This window comes from Pseudophryne corroboree, chromosome 10, assembly GCF_028390025.1.
Source record: "Pseudophryne corroboree isolate aPseCor3 chromosome 10, aPseCor3.hap2, whole genome shotgun sequence".
NCBI classification, from domain to species: Eukaryota; Metazoa; Chordata; class Amphibia; order Anura; family Myobatrachidae; genus Pseudophryne; species Pseudophryne corroboree.
The window spans coordinates 216,863,985-216,884,157 of NC_086453.1; the positions used below are offsets into that span (position 1 = coordinate 216,863,985).

At 46.3% G+C, this 20,173-nt stretch overlaps 1 protein-coding gene and 1 pseudogene across 5 annotated transcripts in view; both read right to left on the minus strand.

Moving 5' to 3' along the window:
* The window catches only part of MORN1 (MORN repeat containing 1), a 1,300,694-nt gene that overhangs the window by 132,154 nt on the left and 1,148,367 nt on the right, over positions 1–20,173 (minus strand). The gene's annotated exons all lie outside the window — the stretch shown is intronic.
* LOC134968078 (5S ribosomal RNA) lies at positions 14,398–14,516 on the minus strand (annotated as a pseudogene).

Genomic DNA, 20,173 nt, shown 5'->3' on the forward strand with positions numbered 1-20,173 from the left:
TGCTGTAATGTATAAAAGGGGCTCTACCTGGTGTAGTGGCGCTACTGTGCAGCGTAATTTGAATAATGTAGACTACTGTGCACCATAGTATGAATTGCTATTATTTTGTGGCCACGCCCCTTCCCCATGAAGCCACGCCCCTATATATTTTTCACGCGCCTACGCCGCGCACTGCCCCTATCTTACATGGGGGGGGCGCCAATGTCGTTTCTTGCACACAGCGCTAAAATGCCTAGTTACGGCACTGGCAGCACCACTGGACTGAACTTATATGGAATTACATGGACTTATATGGAATTATACGGCGGGATCACTGGAATTATACGGCAGGATCACTGGACTTATATGCCAGTACCACTGTAATTATACGGCAAGATCACTGGACTTATGCGCCAGTATCACTGGACTTATACACCAGTACCACTGGAATTATATGGCAGGATCACTGGATTTATACGGCAGTACCGCTGGACATATACGGCAGTACCGCTGGACATATACGTCAGGATCACTGGACATATACGGCAGGATCACTGGACATATACGGCAGGATCACTGGACATATACGGCAGTACCACTGGACATATACGGCAGCACAGGGACACCACCACTGGACTGATGCAGGACAACACAGCACCACTGCAATGTACTGGACTTATACAGCAGCACTGGACATATGGCAGCAAAGGGCACCACTGTGACTGGTCACTGGACTGACTGATGCACAGGACACTACCACTGGTCTGATGCAGGACAACACAGCAGCACTGTAAGGGACTTGTTATTATACAGTAGCACTGGACATATGGCAGCAGAGGACACCACTGTGACTGGTCACTGGACTGACTGATGCACAGGACACTACCACTGGTCTGATGCAAGACAACACAGCAACACTGTAAGGGACTTGTTATTATACAGCAGCACTGGACATAATGGCAGCAGAGGACACCACCACTGTGACTGGACTGATGCAGCACAGTACACCACCACTGAACTGATGCAGCACAACACAGCACCCTATACAGCAGCACTGGACATATGGCAGCAGAGAACACCACTGTGACTGGACAGATGCAGCACAAGATACGGACACTGAGGACACTGAGAGAATGGAGACACGTCCTCTCTCTACACTTTCCAATGCCGGAGTGAAAATGGCGGCGACTCGCAGCTCCTTATATGGAATCCAAACCCCGTGAGAATCCGACAGCGGGATGATGACGTTTTGCCTCATTCTGGTTTCCGAGTCAGGCGGGAAAACCCAAGCCTGACTCGGATCCGGGCTCGGAGCGTGAAGTCTGGTAGGGTTCTGAGAACCGAACCCGCTCATCTCTAATATATATATATATATATATATATATAAAAGAAGAACCGCCTACACATAAAGTGCAACACTTCATTGCTGTAAGAGGGGAGCCCGTCACTTTCTATCTTATTGTGCTGTGAGTGATACATGAACGCACACCACAAACAAGTACGTTTAATTATTCTTGAGTATGTTCTTTTACATACATTAAAGTTGTTTACTGATTTATTGATCTACTTCAAATGTTCAATTGGCTTACTCACTGGGCTACAGGGAGAAAAAATGAGACAATACCAAAATAACTAGTCCGAATTTGGCATGCACTATAACACTGCAGTGTGTTTTAAGGGCAAAATACATTTTGGGCTTTTCAAAGTAATATCCCTTATGCTGCAGACCTCCTGGCTATCGTTTTAGTTTGTTAGGTACTTTTGTGGGAAGGCATGTATACTCTACACGCTCCCTTAACCACCACACCTAACTATGGTAATGTTATTTTCTCTGGACTTCCAACTGACGTTGAGCTGATGCAACAGTGTTGGAGGTGGGCAAGTTTGCAGAATGTTTAAATGTCCAACTAAAGTCAAAGCATCTTCTCATTGCCGTTACTGCCAGTGACAAAACTTCCAGAGGCAATGGAAGTTATAGCGTCTAGGTGTTAAGTATTAGGGGGAGGGGGGTGTCTAGAGGTTGGGAGGTCACCTACAGAATAACATGGCCCCAGATCTGGGCGTCCGTTATTTGTAGTCTGGGTGGCTTCCTGCCTGCAGTATTTGAGAGGGAGCATTGTGTGTCCCCCCCTTCTCTTCAAATGCAGGCACCACTGTCATCCAAGCTCCAACAAGTCTGTCTGTGGAGTAGGGGGGCAGAGGAAGAGGGGTGTTTGCATGTTGGGCACCCCAGAGGAGACCTTGCCTCCAGGTGCTTGTGATGAAGTTCCATCAAGGGTTATAGCTAATATACTCTAAATCTACTCCGAGGGTATACAAATGAAAGAAGAAGAAAAAAAATTTGTGTATTCAAATTTTAAATATTGCATTACATGCGTTTATAGTTAAAAACATTAGCATTATAAAATTCCACATAAGGTGACACATTTTTTAATACATGTCTAAAACATAAACATCCTGTACTAATAGGTTCTTAAGAAATCCCCAATATTTAAGAACAATAATGGCCTGCAATAATACGCGCTACATGCTGTGTGTTAGAATTTACAAGCTGCTATAGTTTTAAATGAGTGAAATTAAATAAAAAAGATTAGGTTATGAAAAGGTAAAAAAATATCATATGGAATGTAGTCTCCTGCATGAACACACTGAGTGCATCTATACCATGAGGTTACCACTCTCATTAAAAGCAAACCCATTTCCCAGCCTTCAGCAAATTATAGCAGTAGCTCTGAAAACATATCGATTTTTTTGTACTTTAAAATTACTTAAAAAAACATCAACATTAAATTTAGCAGAAATGGAACCAAAGATATATTGTGCAGTAAAAAAGGAATATAACAAACTATATTTATGTAAATGATTAGAGCTTGTAGATTAGTGCACAAAGGTGGTCATTCCGAGTTGATCGCTAGCTGCATTCGATCGCTGTGCAACGATGAGGCAAAAAAACAGCACTTCTGCGCATGCGGCACAATGCGCACGCGCGACGTACTATTACAAAGGCCAAAGTAGTTTCACACAGGGTCTAGCGAAGCATTTCAGTCGCACTGCTGGCCGCAGAGTGATTGACATGAAGTGGGCGTTTCTGGGTGTCAACTGACCGTTTTCAGGGAGTGTTCGAAAAAATGCAGGCGTGCCATGAAAAACGCAGGCGTGGCTGGGTGAACGCAGGGCTTGTTCGTGATGTCAAAAGAGGAACTAAATAGTCTGAAGTGATCGCAAGCGCTGAGTAGGTTTAGACCTACTCAGAAACTGCACAAAAAAAACTTTGTAGCCGCTCTGCGATCCTTTCGTTCGCACTTCTGCTAAGCTAAAATACACTCCCAGTGGGAGGCGGCATAGCATTTGCACGGCTGCTAAAAACTGCTAGCGAGCGAACAACTCGGAATGACCACCAAAGTCACAGCTGGAAAAGGACTGAATTTCTACTACAAATATTGGGGCACAGAGGTCTATTTACTAAGCCTTGGATGGAGATAAACTAAAGTGGACGGAGATAAATTACCAGCCAATCAGTGCCTAACTGCCATGGTACAGACTGTGTTTGAAAAATGACAGGAGCTGGTTGGCTGGGACTTTATCTCCGTCCACTTTCACTCCATCCAAGGCTTAGTAAATAGACCTCCTATTCTGAGTTGGGAACAAAGCAATTAAGCAAGTACAGTAACCGGGATGGTATAGGGATCCTGGCGTTAGGAATGCCGGTAGTCAGAATACCGACAGCGACATTCCGACGTACTGGATCCCGACACCTACTTGGTAAGTATGGTACTCCTAATCCCCAACCCCCCCCCCCCTAACAATAATCCTCAATACCCGCAGCCTGACCCTAACCCTCCCAACCCTGCAGTCTAACCCTTCTGTCCTGCTGCAGAGTAAATTTAGAGACAATCAGAGGCCACCCTGACAATATTGCATGATTGCATCTTGTTAATTGATAAAAAATAAACACTTCTATTTTTGAAAGCATTCTTATTTTGCAGCTTTTTTTCCACACCTGCCTAAAACTTATATACAGTATATATATATATATATGTATATATATATATATATATATACACACATACATATATAAAATGTAATGTAATATATATATATATATATATATATAAAAAAAGACATATTATAGATAGTTATATTTCTATATTTCTAATAGATGTTGAAAATAAATGTTCACTCCATATGGATCTTGTTCATAGACAATTATATCTGTGCGTACCAGACCCAAACTTGTTTGAAGGTCTATTGTGGTATCTCTTTTAAACTGCACCTCTGGATGTTTATCTTCTTTGTGGTCTATCTCTAGAACACATCCATATGCCAGAAAGCACCCAATAGCAAATAGAGATGATAGGGTAGTATTTATAAAAAAAATTATTATACACAACATCTATAAATTCCATGCATACATTTAAACAGTTTTGATCAGTTTAAAATGTGATCAATAAACTTATCAAGCTTGTCCTCCCTGATGATGTTTAGCAGTTGGTTGAGCCTTGATCATCTGAACATTGGTCTGCAGGATACCAAGGTGCCAACCTTCTGCTGGAGCCCTCATCTAACTAGATGAAACTGAAGAGCTGGATAATTCCATCCACCTGGGACTGTGACTTTTATCAGATAAGGTTATATATACTGTATATACAGTATGTATTCTTTTCATCTATGTCAATAGTTTAAGAATATAATATGTGTGGTACGGGTTCTTTGTTCTCACTAGGGGGTATATTTACCAAGGTCCCGATTTTGTCCGAATATGTTTTTTTTTTATCTAAGTGCCATCTCGGGAATCTACTAAACACAAATCTCGGCAGTGTTGAGGCTATTCGTATTTTTTATCCCGGCTGAGTTCACAAATACGAATGAATAGACGAGACCATCGGTCAAACACGCCTATTATTTGATACAACTCGGTAATTTACTAAGAATTCGTATTTACAATCACTGCCGACAATAGCCAAACACTGCCGGGAAAACATATAATTCGTAAAAAAAAAGCAGGTTTAAAATAGATGTACTTTTTGGTGGCGTGTTCAGATAGTCATGCATAGATCAGTGAGATCCGTGCATGCTTATCTGTGGCAAGGGGTCTGAAAGAGTTTAAAATCAGGGGGGGAAATTGAGTGGGGTCCCCCCTCCTAAGCATAACCAGCCCCGGGCTCTTTGAGCCGGCCCTGGTTATTTAAATACCGGGGGGGAAATGACTGGGGTCCCCCTGTTAATAGACAACCAGCACCAGGCTCTTGGGCCGGCCCTGGTTCCAAAAATATGGGGGACAAAATACGTAGGGGTCCCCCGTATTTTTAATACTAGAATCGGGCTCCACTAACCGAGAAGATAATGCCACAGCCGGGGGACCCTTTTATATAGGTCCCTGCGGCCGTGGCATTACCCCCCCAAACTAGTCACCCCTGGCTGGGGTTACCTGGAGGAGTGGGAACCCCTTAAATCAAGGGGTTCCCCCCTCCAGGCACCCAAGGACCAGGGGTGAAGCCCGAGGCTGTCCCCCCCATCCTTGAGCGGTAGGGTGCATCAAACACCCCATGAATTTTTAAAAGTAAGAAAAATGATTTGTCCCCATGCTACATTTTTTTTAATTGTTAAGGATATATTGCATATCAATTTTGAAGAATATGAGATGATATTTATGTGGCCCACCATGCCCCTGAAGATTAAATATTTCTATTAATTTCTATTTTTCTATTTATTTTATTTCTATTTATTTCTATAAATTTCTATTTATTTTATCTGAAAAAGAAATAATGATTTGATTAATGATTAATGATTTGGATGGGAACAGCCACGATATGCCCATGAGGCTTCATGCTGTTCCCTTTCTTTGTTTTGTTCTTATGTTCTTAAATCAATGTACGACATGCATTCATGGCACACATACAAAAGTTGGCTTAGTCTTGCTAAAGTTAGTTGTTTTGTATAATACAATACAGTACAGTACAGTACAGTACAAAACAATACAATACAATACAATACAGACAATTTTTGGGTGTGGAGGTGGACCACCTAAGTCAAATCGTACATCAAAAAAAATTTGCACAGTTGTTTCTATCCTAAAAAGGTACATTTTAAGAATAGGGACAGCAAGCATTCCGAATGTCGGGGCGTTTGATGCACCCTACTGGGCAGTGGATAGGGGGCCGATAGCCTTTGTTTGTGTAAAAACAATAATTCTTTTGTTGTAAAACTACAAGTTCCAGCAAGCCTTCCCCACTTGCTGGTACTTGGAGAACCACAAGTACCAGCATGCGGGGAATTAACGGGCCCGCTGGTACCTGTAGTTCTACAACAAAAGAAATACCCAAATAAAAACAATACACACAAACCGTGACAGTATAACTTTAATTAACATACATGCACACTTACATACTCACACATACTTACCTAGTGTCCCACGGAGCCCCTCGGTCCCCTTGTCAAGTAGAATCCAATAGGAAAGCTGGAAAAAAAAATACTCACCTATTTTCTGGTGATGATCGGTCCTCCTCGTTCCATGTAGAATCCACAGGGTTAAAAAAAAAAAAAAACCCGGTCCAACCCAATAAAGGGGGTCCATGTTTACACATGAAACCCCTTTTCCCGAATGCCGGGACCCCCCATGACTGCTGTCACTGGAGATCACGCCAGCCAATCAGGGAGCGCTACGTCATAGCGCTCTCCTGATTAGCTGTGCGCTCCTGGCCTGTCAATCAGGCGGAGCGCGGCCTAGCGCAGCGGCTTGAATGGAGCTTAGCACAGCTTCATTCTGGCCTATGATGGGAACTTTGCGGTCTGCGGTTAACCGCGAGGTTAATTGGGGTCACCCACAAGAGTGACCCCAATTAACTTTTTTTCCCTGTGGATTCTACATGAAACGAAGAGGACTGATCATCAACGGAAAATAGGTGAGTATTTTGTTTTTTTGTTTTTTCCAGCTTTCCTATTGGATTCTATTTTAAAAGGGGACAGAGGGGCTCCATGGGACACTAGGTAAGTATTAGAGATGAGCGGGTTCGGTTCCTCGGAATCCGAACCCGCCCGAACTTCATGTTTTTTTTCACGGGTCCGAGCGACTCGGATCTTCCCGCCTTGCTCGGTTAACCCGAGCGCGCCCGAACGTCATCATGACGCTGTCGGATTCTCGCGAGGCTCGGATTCTATCGCGAGACTCGGATTCTATATAAGGAGCCGCGCGTCGCCGCCATTTTCACTCGTGCATTGAGATTGATAGGGAGAGGACGTGTCTGGCGTCCTCTCCATTAGAATAGAGATAGATTAGATAGAGAGAGAGAGATTGTGCAGAGTCGCAGACAGAGTTAGTTTACCACAGTCAGTGACCAGTGCAGTTGCTAGTTAACTTTTATTTAATATAATAATAATATATCCGTTCACTTCTCTCTGCTATATCCGTTCTCTGCCTGAAAAAAAAAACGATACACAGCACAGTCAGTCACACAGTGTGACTCAGTCTGTGTGCACTCAGCTCAGCCCAGTGTGCTGCACAGTCATCAATGTATAAATTAAAAGCTTATAATTAATTGTGGGGGAGACTGGGGAGCACTGCAGGTTGTTAGCAGGAGCCAGGAGTACAATTATATTAATTAACAGTGCACACTTTTGCTGCAGGAGTGGTGACCAGTGCCTGACCACCAGTATAGTATTGTTGTATACTACTAATATCTCTTTAAATATCAACCAGTCTATATTAGCAGCAGACACAGTACAGTGCGGTAGTTCACGGCTGTGGCTACCTCTGTGTCGGCACACGGCAGGCAGTCCGTCCGACCAGAATTGTATTATTTATTATTATATACCTACCACCTAACCGTGGTTTTTTTTTCATTCTTTATACCGTCATAGTGTCATCCTAATTGTTACGAGTATACTACTATCTCTTTATCAACCAGTGTACAGTGCGGTAGTTCACGGCTGTGGCTACCTCTGTGTCGGCACACGGCAGGCAGTCCGTCCGACCAGAATTGTATTATTTATTATTATATACCTACCACCTAACCGTGGTTTTTTTTTCATTCTTTATACCGTCATAGTGTCATCCTAATTGTTACGAGTATACTACTATCTCTTTATCAACCAGTGTACAGTGCGGTAGTTCACGGCTGTGGCTACCTCTGTGTCGGCACACGGCAGGCAGTCCGTCCGACCAGAATTGTATTATTTATTATTATATACCTACCACCTAACCGTGGTTTTTTTTTTCATTCTTTATACCGTCATAGTGTCATCCTAATTGTTACGAGTATACTACTATCTCTTTATCAACCAGTGTACAGTGCGGTAGTTCACGGCTGTGGCTACCTCTGTGTCGGCACACGGCAGGCAGTCCGTCCGACCAGAATTGTATTATTTATTATTATATACCTACCACCTAACCGTGGTTTTTTTTTTCATTCTTTATACCGTCATAGTGTCATCCTAATTGTTACGAGTATACTACTATCTCTTTATCAACCAGTGTACAGTGCGGTAGTTCACGGCTGTGGCTACCTCTGTGTCGGCACACGGCAGGCAGTCCGTCCGACCAGAATTGTATTATTTATTATTATATACCTACCACCTAACCGTGGTTTTTTTTTCATTCTTTATACCGTCATAGTGTCATCCTAATTGTTACGAGTATACTACTATCTCTTTATCAACCAGTGTACAGTGCGGTAGTTCACGGCTGTGGCTACCTCTGTGTCGGCACACGGCAGGCAGTCCGTCCGACCAGAATTGTATTATTTATTATTATATACCTACCACCTAACCGTGGTTTTTTTTTTCATTCTTTATACCGTCATAGTGTCATCCTAATTGTTACGAGTATACTACTATCTCTTTATCAACCAGTGTACAGTGCGGTAGTTCACGGCTGTGGCTACCTCTGTGTCGGCACACGGCAGGCAGTCCGTCCGACCAGAATTGTATTATTTATTATTATATACCTACCACCTAACCGTGGTTTTTTTTTTCATTCTTTATACCGTCATAGTGTCATCCTAATTGTTACGAGTATACTACTATCTCTTTATCAACCAGTGTACAGTGCGGTAGTTCACGGCTGTGGCTACCTCTGTGTCGGCACACGGCAGGCAGTCCGTCCGACCAGAATTGTATTATTTATTATTATATACCTACCACCTAACCGTGGTTTTTTTTTCATTCTTTATACCGTCATAGTGTCATCCTAATTGTTACGAGTATACTACTATCTCTTTATCAACCAGTGTACAGTGCGGTAGTTCACGGCTGTGGCTACCTCTGTGTCGGCACACGGCAGGCAGTCCGTCCGACCAGAATTGTATTATTTATTATTATATACCTACCACCTAACCGTGGTTTTTTTTTCATTCTTTATACCGTCATAGTGTCATCCTAATTGTTACGAGTATACTACTATCTCTTTATCAACCAGTGTACAGTGCGGTAGTTCACGGCTGTGGCTACCTCTGTGTCGGCAGTCGGCAGGCAGTCCGTCCATCCATAATTGTATTATTATTATAATATATACCACCTAACCGTGGTTTTTTTATACCACCTAACCGTGGCAGTCCGTCCATAATTGTATACTAGTATCCAATCCATCCATCTCCATTGTTTACCTGAGGTGCCTTTAAGTTCTGCCTATAAAATATGGAGAACAAAAAAGTTGAGGTTCCAAAATTAGGGAAAGATCAAGATCCACTTCCACCTCGTGCTGAAGCTGCTGCCACTAGTCATGGCCGAGACGATGAAATGCCAGCAACGTCGTCTGCCAAGGCCGATGCCCAATGTCATAGTACAGAGCATGTCAAATCCAAAACACCAAATATCAGAAAAAAAAGGACTCCAAAACCTAAAATAAAATTGTCGGAGGAGAAGCGTAAACTTGCCAATATGCCATTTACCACACGGAGTGGCAAGGAACGGCTGAGGCCCTGGCCTATGTTCATGGCTAGTGGTTCAGCTTCACATGAGGATGGAAGCACTCAGCCTCTCGCTAGAAAACTGAAAAGACTCAAGCTGGCAAAAGCACCGCAAAGAACTGTGCGTTCTTTGAAATCCCAAATCCACAAGGAGAGTCCAATTGTGTCGTTTGCGATGCCTGACCTTCCCAACACTGGACGTGAAGAGCATGCGCCTTCCACTATTTGCATGCCCCCTGCAAGTGCTGGAAGGAGCACCCGCAGTCCAGTTCCTGATAGTCAGATTGAAGATGTCAGTGTTGAAGTACACCAGGATGAGGAGGATATGGGTGTTGCTGGCGCTGGGGAGGAAATTGACCAGGAGGATTCTGATGGTGAGGTGGTTTGTTTAAGTCAGGCACCCGGGGAGACACCTGTTGTCCGTGGGAGGAATATGGCCGTTGACATGCCAGGTGAAAATACCAAAAAAATCAGCTCTTCGGTGTGGAGGTATTTCACCACAAATGCGGACAACAGGTGTCAAGCCGTGTGTTCCCTTTGTCAAGCTGTAATAAGTAGGGGTAAGGACGTTAACCACCTCGGAACATCCTCCCTTATACGTCACCTGCAGCGCATTCATAATAAGTCAGTGACAAGTTCAAAAACTTTGGGTGACAGCGGAAGCAGTCCACTGACCAGTAAATCCCTTCCTCTTGTAACCAAGCTCACGCAAACCACCCCACCAACTCCCTCAGTGTCAATTTCCTCCTTCCCCAGGAATGCCAATAGTCCTGCAGGCCATGTCACTGGCAAGTCTGACGAGTCCTCTCCTGCCTGGGATTCCTCCGATGCATCCTTGCGTGTAACGCCTACTGCTGCTGGCGCTGCTGTTGTTGCCGCTGGGAGTCGATGGTCATCCCAGAGGGGAAGTCGTAAGCCCACTTGTACTACTTCCAGTAAGCAATTGACTGTTCAACAGTCCTTTGCGAGGAAGATGAAATATCACAGCAGTCATCCTACTGCAAAGCGGATAACTGAGGCCTTGGCATCCTGGGTGGTGAGAAACGTGGTTCCGGTATCCATCATTACTGCAGAGCCAACTAGAGACTTGTTGGAGGTACTGTGTCCCCGGTACCAAATACCATCTAGGTTCCATTTCTCTAGGCAGGCGATACCGAAAATGTACACAGACCTCAGAAAAAGAGTCACCAGTGTCCTAAAAAATGCAGCTGTACCCAATGTCCACTTAACCACGGACATGTGGACAAGTGGAGCAGGGCAGGGTCAGGACTATATGACTGTGACAGCCCACTGGGTAGATGTATGGACTCCCGCCGCAAGAACAGCAGCGGCGGCACCAGTAGCAGCATCTCGCAAACGCCAACTCTTTCCTAGGCAGGCTACGCTTTGTATCACCGCTTTCCAGAATACGCACACAGCTGAAAACCTCTTACGGCAACTGAGGAAGATCATCGCGGAATGGCTTACCCCAATTGGACTCTCCTGTGGATTTGTGGCATCGGACAACGCCAGCAATATTGTGTGTGCATTAAATCTGGGCCAATTCCAGCACGTCCCATGTTTTGCACATACCTTGAATTTGGTGGTGCAGAATTTTTTAAAAAACGACAGGGGCGTGCAAGAGATGCTGTCGGTGGCCAGAAGAATTGCGGGACACTTTCGGCGTACAGGCACCACGTACAGAAAACTGGAGCACCACCAAAAACTACTGAACCTGCCCTGCCATCATCTGAAGCAAGAAGTGGTAACGAGGTGGAATTCAACCCTCTATATGCTTCAGAGGTTGGAGGAGCAGCAAAAGGCCATTCAAGCCTATACAATTGAGCACGATATAGTAGGTGGAATGCACCTGTCTCAAGTGCAGTGGAGAATGATTTCAACGTTGTGCAAGGTTCTGATGCCCTTTGAACTTGCCACACGTGAAGTCAGTTCAGACACTGCCAGCCTGAGTCAGGTCATTCCCCTCATCAGGCTTTTGCAGAAGAAGCTGGAGGCATTGAAGGAGGAGCTAACACGGAGCGATTCCGCTAGGCATGTGGGACTTGTGGATGCAGCCCTTAATTCGCTTAACAAGGATTCACGGGTGGTCAATCTGTTGAAATCAGAGCACTACATTTTGGCCACCGTGCTCGATCCTAGATTTAAAGCCTACCTTGGATCTCTCTTTCCGGCAGACACAGGTCTGCTGGGGTTGAAAGACCTGCTGGTGACAAAATTGTCAAGTCAAGCGGAACGCGACCTGTCAACATCTCCTCCTTCACATTCTCCCGCAACTGGGGGTGCGAGGAAAAGGCTCAGAATTCCGAGCCCACCCGCTGGCGGTGATGCAGGGCAGTCTGGAGCGACTGCTGATGCTGACATCTGGTCCGGACTGAAGGACCTGACAACGATTACGGACATGTCGTCTACTGTCACTGCATATGATTCTCTCAACATTGATAGAATGGTGGAGGATTATATGAGTGACCGCATCCAAGTAGGCACGTCACACAGTCCGTACTTATACTGGCAGGAAAAAGAGGCAATTTGGAGGCCCTTGCACAAACTGGCTTTATTCTACCTAAGTTGCCCTCCCACAAGTGTGTACTCCGAAAGAGTGTTTAGTGCCGCCGCTCACCTTGTCAGCAATCGGCGTACGAGGTTACATCCAGAAAATGTGGAGAAGATGATGTTCATTAAAATGAATTATAATCAATTCCTCCGCGGAGACATTGACCAGCAGCAATTGCCTCCACAAAGTACACAGGGAGCTGAGATGGTGGATTCCAGTGGGGACGAATTGATAATCTGTGAGGAGGGGGATGTACACGGTGATATATCGGAGGGTGAAGATGAGGTGGACATCTTGCCTCTGTAGAGCCAGTTTGTGCAAGGAGAGATTAATTGCTTCTTTTTTGGGGGGGGTCCAAACCAACCCGTCATATCAGTCACAGTCGTGTGGCAGACCCTGTCACTGAAATGATGGGTTGGTTAAAGTGTGCATGTCCTGTTTTGTTTATACAACATAAGGGTGGGTGGGAGGGCCCAAGGATAATTCCATCTTGCACCTCTTTTTTCTTTTCTTTTTCTTTGCATCATGTGCTGATTGGGGTGGGTTTTTTGGAAGGGACACCCTGCGTGACACTGCAGTGCCACTCCTAGATGGGCCCGGTGTTTGTGTCGGCCACTAGGGTCGCTAATCTTACTCACACAGCTACCTCATTGCGCCTCTTTTTTTCTTTGCGTCATGTGCTGTTTGGGGAGGGTTTTTTGGAAGGGACATCCTGCGTGACACTGCAGTGCCACTCCTAGATGTGCCCGGTGTTTGTGTCGGCCACTAGGGTCGCTAATCTTACTCACACAGTCAGCTACCTCATTGCGCCTCTTTTTTTCTTTGCGTCATGTGCTGTTTGGGGAGGGTTTTTTGGAAGGGCCATCCTGCGTGACACTGCAGTGCCACTCCTAGATGGGCCCGGTGTTTGTGTCGGCCACTAGGGTCGCTAATCTTACTCACACAGCTACCTCATTGCGCCTCTTTTTTTCTTTGCGTCATGTGCTGTTTGGGGAGGGTTTTTTGGAAGGGACATCCTGCGTGACACTGCAGTGCCACTCCTAGATGGGCCCGGTGTTTGTGTCGGCCACTAGGGTCGCTTATCTTACTCACACAGCGACCTCGGTGCAAATTTTAGGACTAAAAATAATATTGTGAGGTGTGAGGTATTCAGAATAGACTGAAAATGAGTGTAAATTATGGTTTTTGAGGTTAATAATACTTTGGGATCAAAATGACCCCCAAATTCTATGATTTAAGCTGTTTTTTAGTGTTTTTTGAAAAAAACACCCGAATCCAAAACACACCCGAATCCGACAAAAAAAATTCGGTGAGGTTTTGCCAAAACGCGTTCGAACCCAAAACACGGCCGCGGAACCGAACCCAAAACCAAAACACAAAACCCGAAAAATTTCAGGCGCTCATCTCTAGTAAGTATGTGTGATTATGTAAGTGTGCATGTATTATGGAAGGGAGAAAGAGAAGGCTCTTGTGTGGGCGCACTCTTAGGTTATGAAGGAAAATTCCTATAATGTGTGAAACAAAGTATTTAAAACATGATTTTTATTGGTAAGGTTTAAAATAATTACCCACATGAATGATCCATAAGAAATAAAGACATATAAAAAAAATGAAAAAATGTTCTGGTCTTTTTTTCACAAAAAGTGATTAGAAAGGTTGTAGACACTTGATTGTCATACCCCCATTTCCCCTGACCAGTACAGAATTTCTGTATTGATGGGACCGTGGAGTGGTCACGAAAATAGTAATAAGTATATCCAAATAGGACCCCTTAAATTGAGTCAATATTATGGAATTTATTGGTCACCAATAATAAACACCTAACTGATGACAGATAACAAGTGTATATTAATATAGACTAGGCGTTGAACTACTGTATAGTAAGTTATTAGATGAAAGAGGAAAAAGATTAGTGGTGATACTGCTGTTGGCGTCACATTTCACATAAAGTGGAAATTGATTCCTACTCTATAACACCAGGTATTCACAGGAAGTCTCCTCCCCAGGTACTAACCCAGCCCAACGCTGTTTGGCTTCCAAGATCGGACGAGATCGGGCATTGGCAGCGTGGTATGATAGTAGAGGAGATAAGTGATCTACTATCATACCACGCTGCCAATGCCGATCTCGTCCGAGAGCCCGGTGCTGGTTGTCTAAATACAGGCGGACCCCAGTAATTTTCCCCCGGTATTTAAACAACCAGGGCCGGCTCAAAGAGCCCGAGGCTGGTTATGCTTAGGAGGGGGGACCCCCACACATTTTTTTTTCACACTTTTAACTCTTTACAGTCTTTTCATACTGTACACAATGAAACCCTGCACGGATCTCACTGATCCGGCCGGGCTTCATTGTGTTATGTCCGGCAGTGTTTTACTAATCAGTCCCGTAAAACACTGCCCGATAATACGAATAACATCGACAGCAGAAAATACGAAAAACTAAAACTCGGCAGCTTAGTAAATTACCGAAAATAATTTAAAAAAGTTGCAGAAACAGACAGCCGATAAAGTTTGAGTTTAAACTCCCACCAATTTGGCAGGAACACGAATCTTAGTAAATAAACCCCCTAGGTTTGTTTATTTACCTTTTATATGCATAATTAACTGATGTAATCCAAGAATAGGTTCAGGTAATAATATGTGCACTTGTATCTTATGTACAATCTTTAGCAGGCCTATGTGTTTTAGCAAGTATGGGCAGAATCATATTGAGAAATACTGTTCGCACATTTTTGTACTGCTATGTAATCTTTTATTATTGCCAATTACCAGTACTGTTTCTTGTTTTATTGAAAAAGCAATAAAGCATGCTGTAACCTTGATTACATGTACAAGGGAACAGTGGAATCCCATACCATAATGGTTTGGAGAAACGTTGGTTACACTATGAGAAGTAGGTTAGGGGATAGCAGAAAGCTTGAACAGGAACAGCAATAGAAACGTGATGTACAGTAGTTACAGTTAGTGATGAGCGGATTCGGTTTTACTCGGTTCTCAAAACGGCATCTTATTGGCTATCCAAAACACGTGACATCCGTGAGCCAATAAGATGCCGTTTTGAGGACCGAGTAAAACCGAGTAAAACCGAGTAAAACCGAATCCGCTCATCACTAGTTACAGTATGTGACGGGTGGTCGGTCATGCCAACCAACAGTGACTATTCCCACTTGTGGGCAGGAATGTAGCGAGGGTGGCTCAAGTGGAGCTCGAGCTCCGGGCGCCAAAAAAGTTAAAGGACGCTCTGCCAGTCACTACCTTCCTCCCTTCCTGCGCGCCACTGTACTGGCAGCCGCAGAGCAGAAGGAGGAGAAGTAGATGTGGCACACACTGACTCAGACTCGGAGACTGTGCAACAGTGTTACTTCTGTCCTGCAACACCACTATCTGCCTCCGCTGCTGCAGCACCTCCGCTGCTGCAGCACCTCTCTCTTTCCTGTCAGAAGTAGCTCTCTCTGCCCTAGGTGCTGCAGCACCTCTCTCTGTCACAGCTTCTGCAGAACCTCTCTCTGCCCCGGCTGCTGTAGCACTTCTATCTTCCCCAGCTGCTGCAGCACCTCTCTTTGCAGCAGCTGCTGCAGCAACTCTTTCTGCCCCCGCTGCTTCAGGAAAAGGCTTTCTGCCTTTCTCTGCCCCGGATGCTTCAGCACTTCTCTCTACATTGATGCTGCAGCACCTCTCTCTGCCCCTGAGGCAATTCTGGGACATTATTTTCATTGAAGCATAGCGAGATTATCAGGTCTGGGACGGCAGTTCTAGGGTATTATTTTCATTGAGGCTTTGGGGGATTATCAAGTCGGGGGGGGGAATTTTGGTGCATTATTTTCATTGGGAGTTTGGGGGGTTTCAGGTCTGTGGGGGATCACATTTAGGGCTTTATTTTCATTGAGGAATTGGGGGGTTGTGAGGTCAGGTCAGTCGGGACATACAGTATACAGTAAATAGTGTTTTTAATTTATTTGAATTAAACAAGTAAATAGTTAAATACAGCTACTTCCATAGTGGCTCTACCATGGTGTAATGTGTACAAGGGGATCTACCATAGTGTAATGTGTATAAGGGGCTCAATCATAGTGTAACGGGTATAATTGCAATATACAATATTCAATATACTGTGTGGCATAATATGTATAAGGGGCTCTACTGTGTGGCGTAACATGAATAACAGACAATACTTTGCGGTGTAATGTGAATTGGTACTGTACTGGGGCCACACACCTTCCTAATGAAGCCATACCCCTATATTGATGTTTCAAGCCTTTCCACAAGCACTGACCCTAGTTTAAACATGGGGGGCACCCAAAGGAAACTTTCACCCTGAGCTCCACAAGGTCTAAAACTAGCCCTGTCACCAATTTAGGATTTTTAATATTGTTTCTTTCTAAATGTAACATGCCACAACATGTTGGCTATGCCCCCAATTCAGTACAGGGAATGGGAGGCGCCAAAACATACTCTTGCTCCAGGCACCATGGCGCCAAGCTACACCTCTGCTTGTGGGTGTCCACGACACCCATAGAGTGGGAATAGAACCAGTGGCGACCACCACCAAGCCTGTAGCGTGGCGAGTGCAGCAAGACCGCAAGGGCTTGTTGTGCTCACCCCCCCCCCCCCCCTTGGCATTCCGGACACCGGTAACGCGATACACACCCATAGAAACAGTGAAGAACACAATGCAATCCAGTGACGTGCGGTGAGGTCACTGGTTGGGGAGGCACTGGCAGCTAACAAGCCCTCCCCCCCCCCCCCCCCCCCCCCCTGGAAAAAAAAAAAAAAAGTGTGGTCCCCCAACACACCAGTAAAACCAGCACTAGGCAGAACCAGCCAGGGGGAGTAATGCCACAGCATGGGAGACACTCAGTGTGGGGTCCCCCTGCCATAACATTAATCTGCCCCCCCAGCCAGTCAGCCCAGGGTTGGAATTCCTCGGAAAGTGGGAACCCCAAAAAATTAAAAATGGGGTCCCCCCTCCCGAGCAATAACCAGCACTGGGCTGATAGCCCAGTGCTATGCCCCGCACCCCTGGTGGCGGTGGGTGCGGGGTTCATTGTGTGTTAATAGTGTTCTTTACAGGTGGCCCACAAGTCCCAGTAAGCCTGCCCCAGCATGCTGGCACTTGGAGAACCACAAGTGCCAGCATGCCCGGACACAAAGGGCCTGCTGGCACCTGTAGTCCACCTGCAAAGAATAGTAATATTGTTCTTTACAGGTAGCCTACAGGTCCCAGCAAGCCTGCCCCAGCATGCTGGCACTTGGAGAACCACAAGTGCCAGCATGCCCGGACATAAAGTGCCCGCTGGCACCTGTAGTCCACCTGTAAAGAAAATATTAAAATAAAAACACCACACAAGTCTTGAAAATAAGCTTTATTAAACTGGGTCTTCACCTGGGGGCGGCGGCCTTTAAGCTCTTTTGCGTGGCCGCCGCCTTCCCAGGGCTTCCGGCATCCTCACCTGGGGGGGCGCCACCTCCCCAGGGCTTCCAGCGTCTTCACCTGGTGGGCGGCGGCTGCTAAGCTCTTTTGCATAGCCGCCGCCCAGCCAGGACTTCCGCCGTCTTCATTCTTCAGGAGCTCTTCACAGCTCCTCCTCCGCCGTCGGACTGAATCTCTTCCGCCTCGCGCTGACTTATATAAGTCAGCCGGAGGGGGCGGGGCGATGACGCGGCGAGCCGTGATTGGCTCGCGGCGGCCATCTTGAATTTAAAAATGACGCTGAGGCGCCATTTTTGAAACTGGAACCGCTCTGCTGCCGATGCCCGCTCCACCGCCGCATCCCGCCGCCCGCACCATCAGCCGCCCGCACCTCCTCCGCCAGCGTCGCCCACACAGTGATTGACAGCGGATCCAGTGACGGATCCGCTGGCCAATCACTGTGGCCTCACTGACAGGGACGTGCTTTCATAGGTTGAAAGCACGTCCCTGATGGAAAGCGGCACCACTAATGGTGCCGCTTTCCCATATATTTTCAATGGGCTTTTACAGCCCATGGCTAGTCCCCGCCCGTGCCCACCCCCCGCTCCCCATACTTTCCCCAGTGACAACGGGAGGCACCACGATCGGTGCCTCCCAAACACATATACAAAACAGCAACGATAAGAATAATATTAAGAAGATACATATGGCATAGAATATGTGTCATATGCATCTTCTTTGTATTATCTTAATCATTATGACAGGGGAGGCACTGCCTCCCCTGCCTCCCCTGACTGCACGTCCCTGATGTAATCAGCGGCCTGACCAAGCATTAAAGTTATAGCCCAGGACAAGCTCCTATCTGAGCCACTCTCCAAGCAAGAGAATCTTTATAATTATATAATAGTTTCTTATTACTGTGATATATGGTGATATGAAAATATTAGTATATTGATATTATGCATTGGCGTAGAACCTGGGTGGTTCGAATAGGTACCAGCAGAATGGGAAATGGTCCCTAACCAAGATTGCAGGTTTATAGGTAACAGCGGTAACATACTGGGTTAACAGCAGTAACACACATTAATGTTGAATAAAGCAGGGTAGCATTGGTGATAGTAATGGCTGTGGCAGCAGCGAGGCAGGGTAACAGGTATCATCTGTGGGCAGGACAGTTACTGGGGGAGGCAGGAGCACCGGTGGGACCAACAGATAAACCTAACTCTCTCTCATTGCTGCCTGCACTGCTGCATGAGCAGCAGAGCGCAGGCAGGTACGAGACCTGTCCAGGAGCCACTGTAATAATAAAGTTTTTTGGTTATTGCGGCATGCATGACATTATGATGCAGCTCCCCTCTGCTGAATGATAGCAGAGGAGTCACAGCAGGCAGCAGAAAACATAGAAGGTAAGTCAGGGTTGTAGTTATGCTGTGGAGCTGGCTGGAGGGACACTCGCGTTGTGGGAGCTAGGGCTGAAGAAAAGAAGGCAGCCGCAGAGACATTGTAAGGGCTGGCTGGACTTACACTAGGGGGGTTGGATGGAGTGATGCTGTGGGAGCTAGGGCTGGAGGGACACTGTAGAACTGTCCAGAGGGATGCTATGAGGTTAGGCTGGAGAGACAGAAGGCAGCTGGAGAGACACTGTGGGGCTTGAGTGATGCTGTGGGGGCTGGCCTGAGACACTGTGGGTTGGAGAGACACTGTGGGACTGGATGAGCACTGTGGGGATGGGCTGGAGATACACAGTGGGGCTAGCTGTAGGGACACTGTGGGAGCTAGGGCTGGAGAGACAATGCAACTGGAGGGATGCTGTGGGAGCTAGGGCTGGATGGACACTGTGGAGGCTAGGGCTGGAGGGACACTGTGGAGGCTAGGGCTGGAGGGACACTGTGGAGGCTAGGGCCGGAGGGACACACTGGAGGCTAGGGCTGGAGGGACACTGCATGGGCTAGTGCTGGAAGGACACTGTGGGGGACTAGGGCTGGAGAGACACTGAGGGAGCTAGGGCTGGCAGGAGAGCTGCCGTGGGGCTGGCTGTTACATTGTGGGGCTAGCTGTAGGGATGCTGTGGAGGCTAGGCCTGGAGAGACAGAAGGCAGCTGGAGAGACACTGTGGGACTGGCTGGAGGGACACTGTGGGGGGCTAGGGCTGGAGAGACAAAGCATCTGGAGAGACACTGTGGGTTGGAGAGACACTGTGGGACTGGAGGAACACTGTGGTGATAGGATGGAGATACACAGTGGGGCTGGCTGTAGGAACACTGTGAGGGGTTAGGGCTGGAGAGTTAGAATGCAGCTGGAGGATGCTGTGGGGCTTGAGTGATGCTATGGG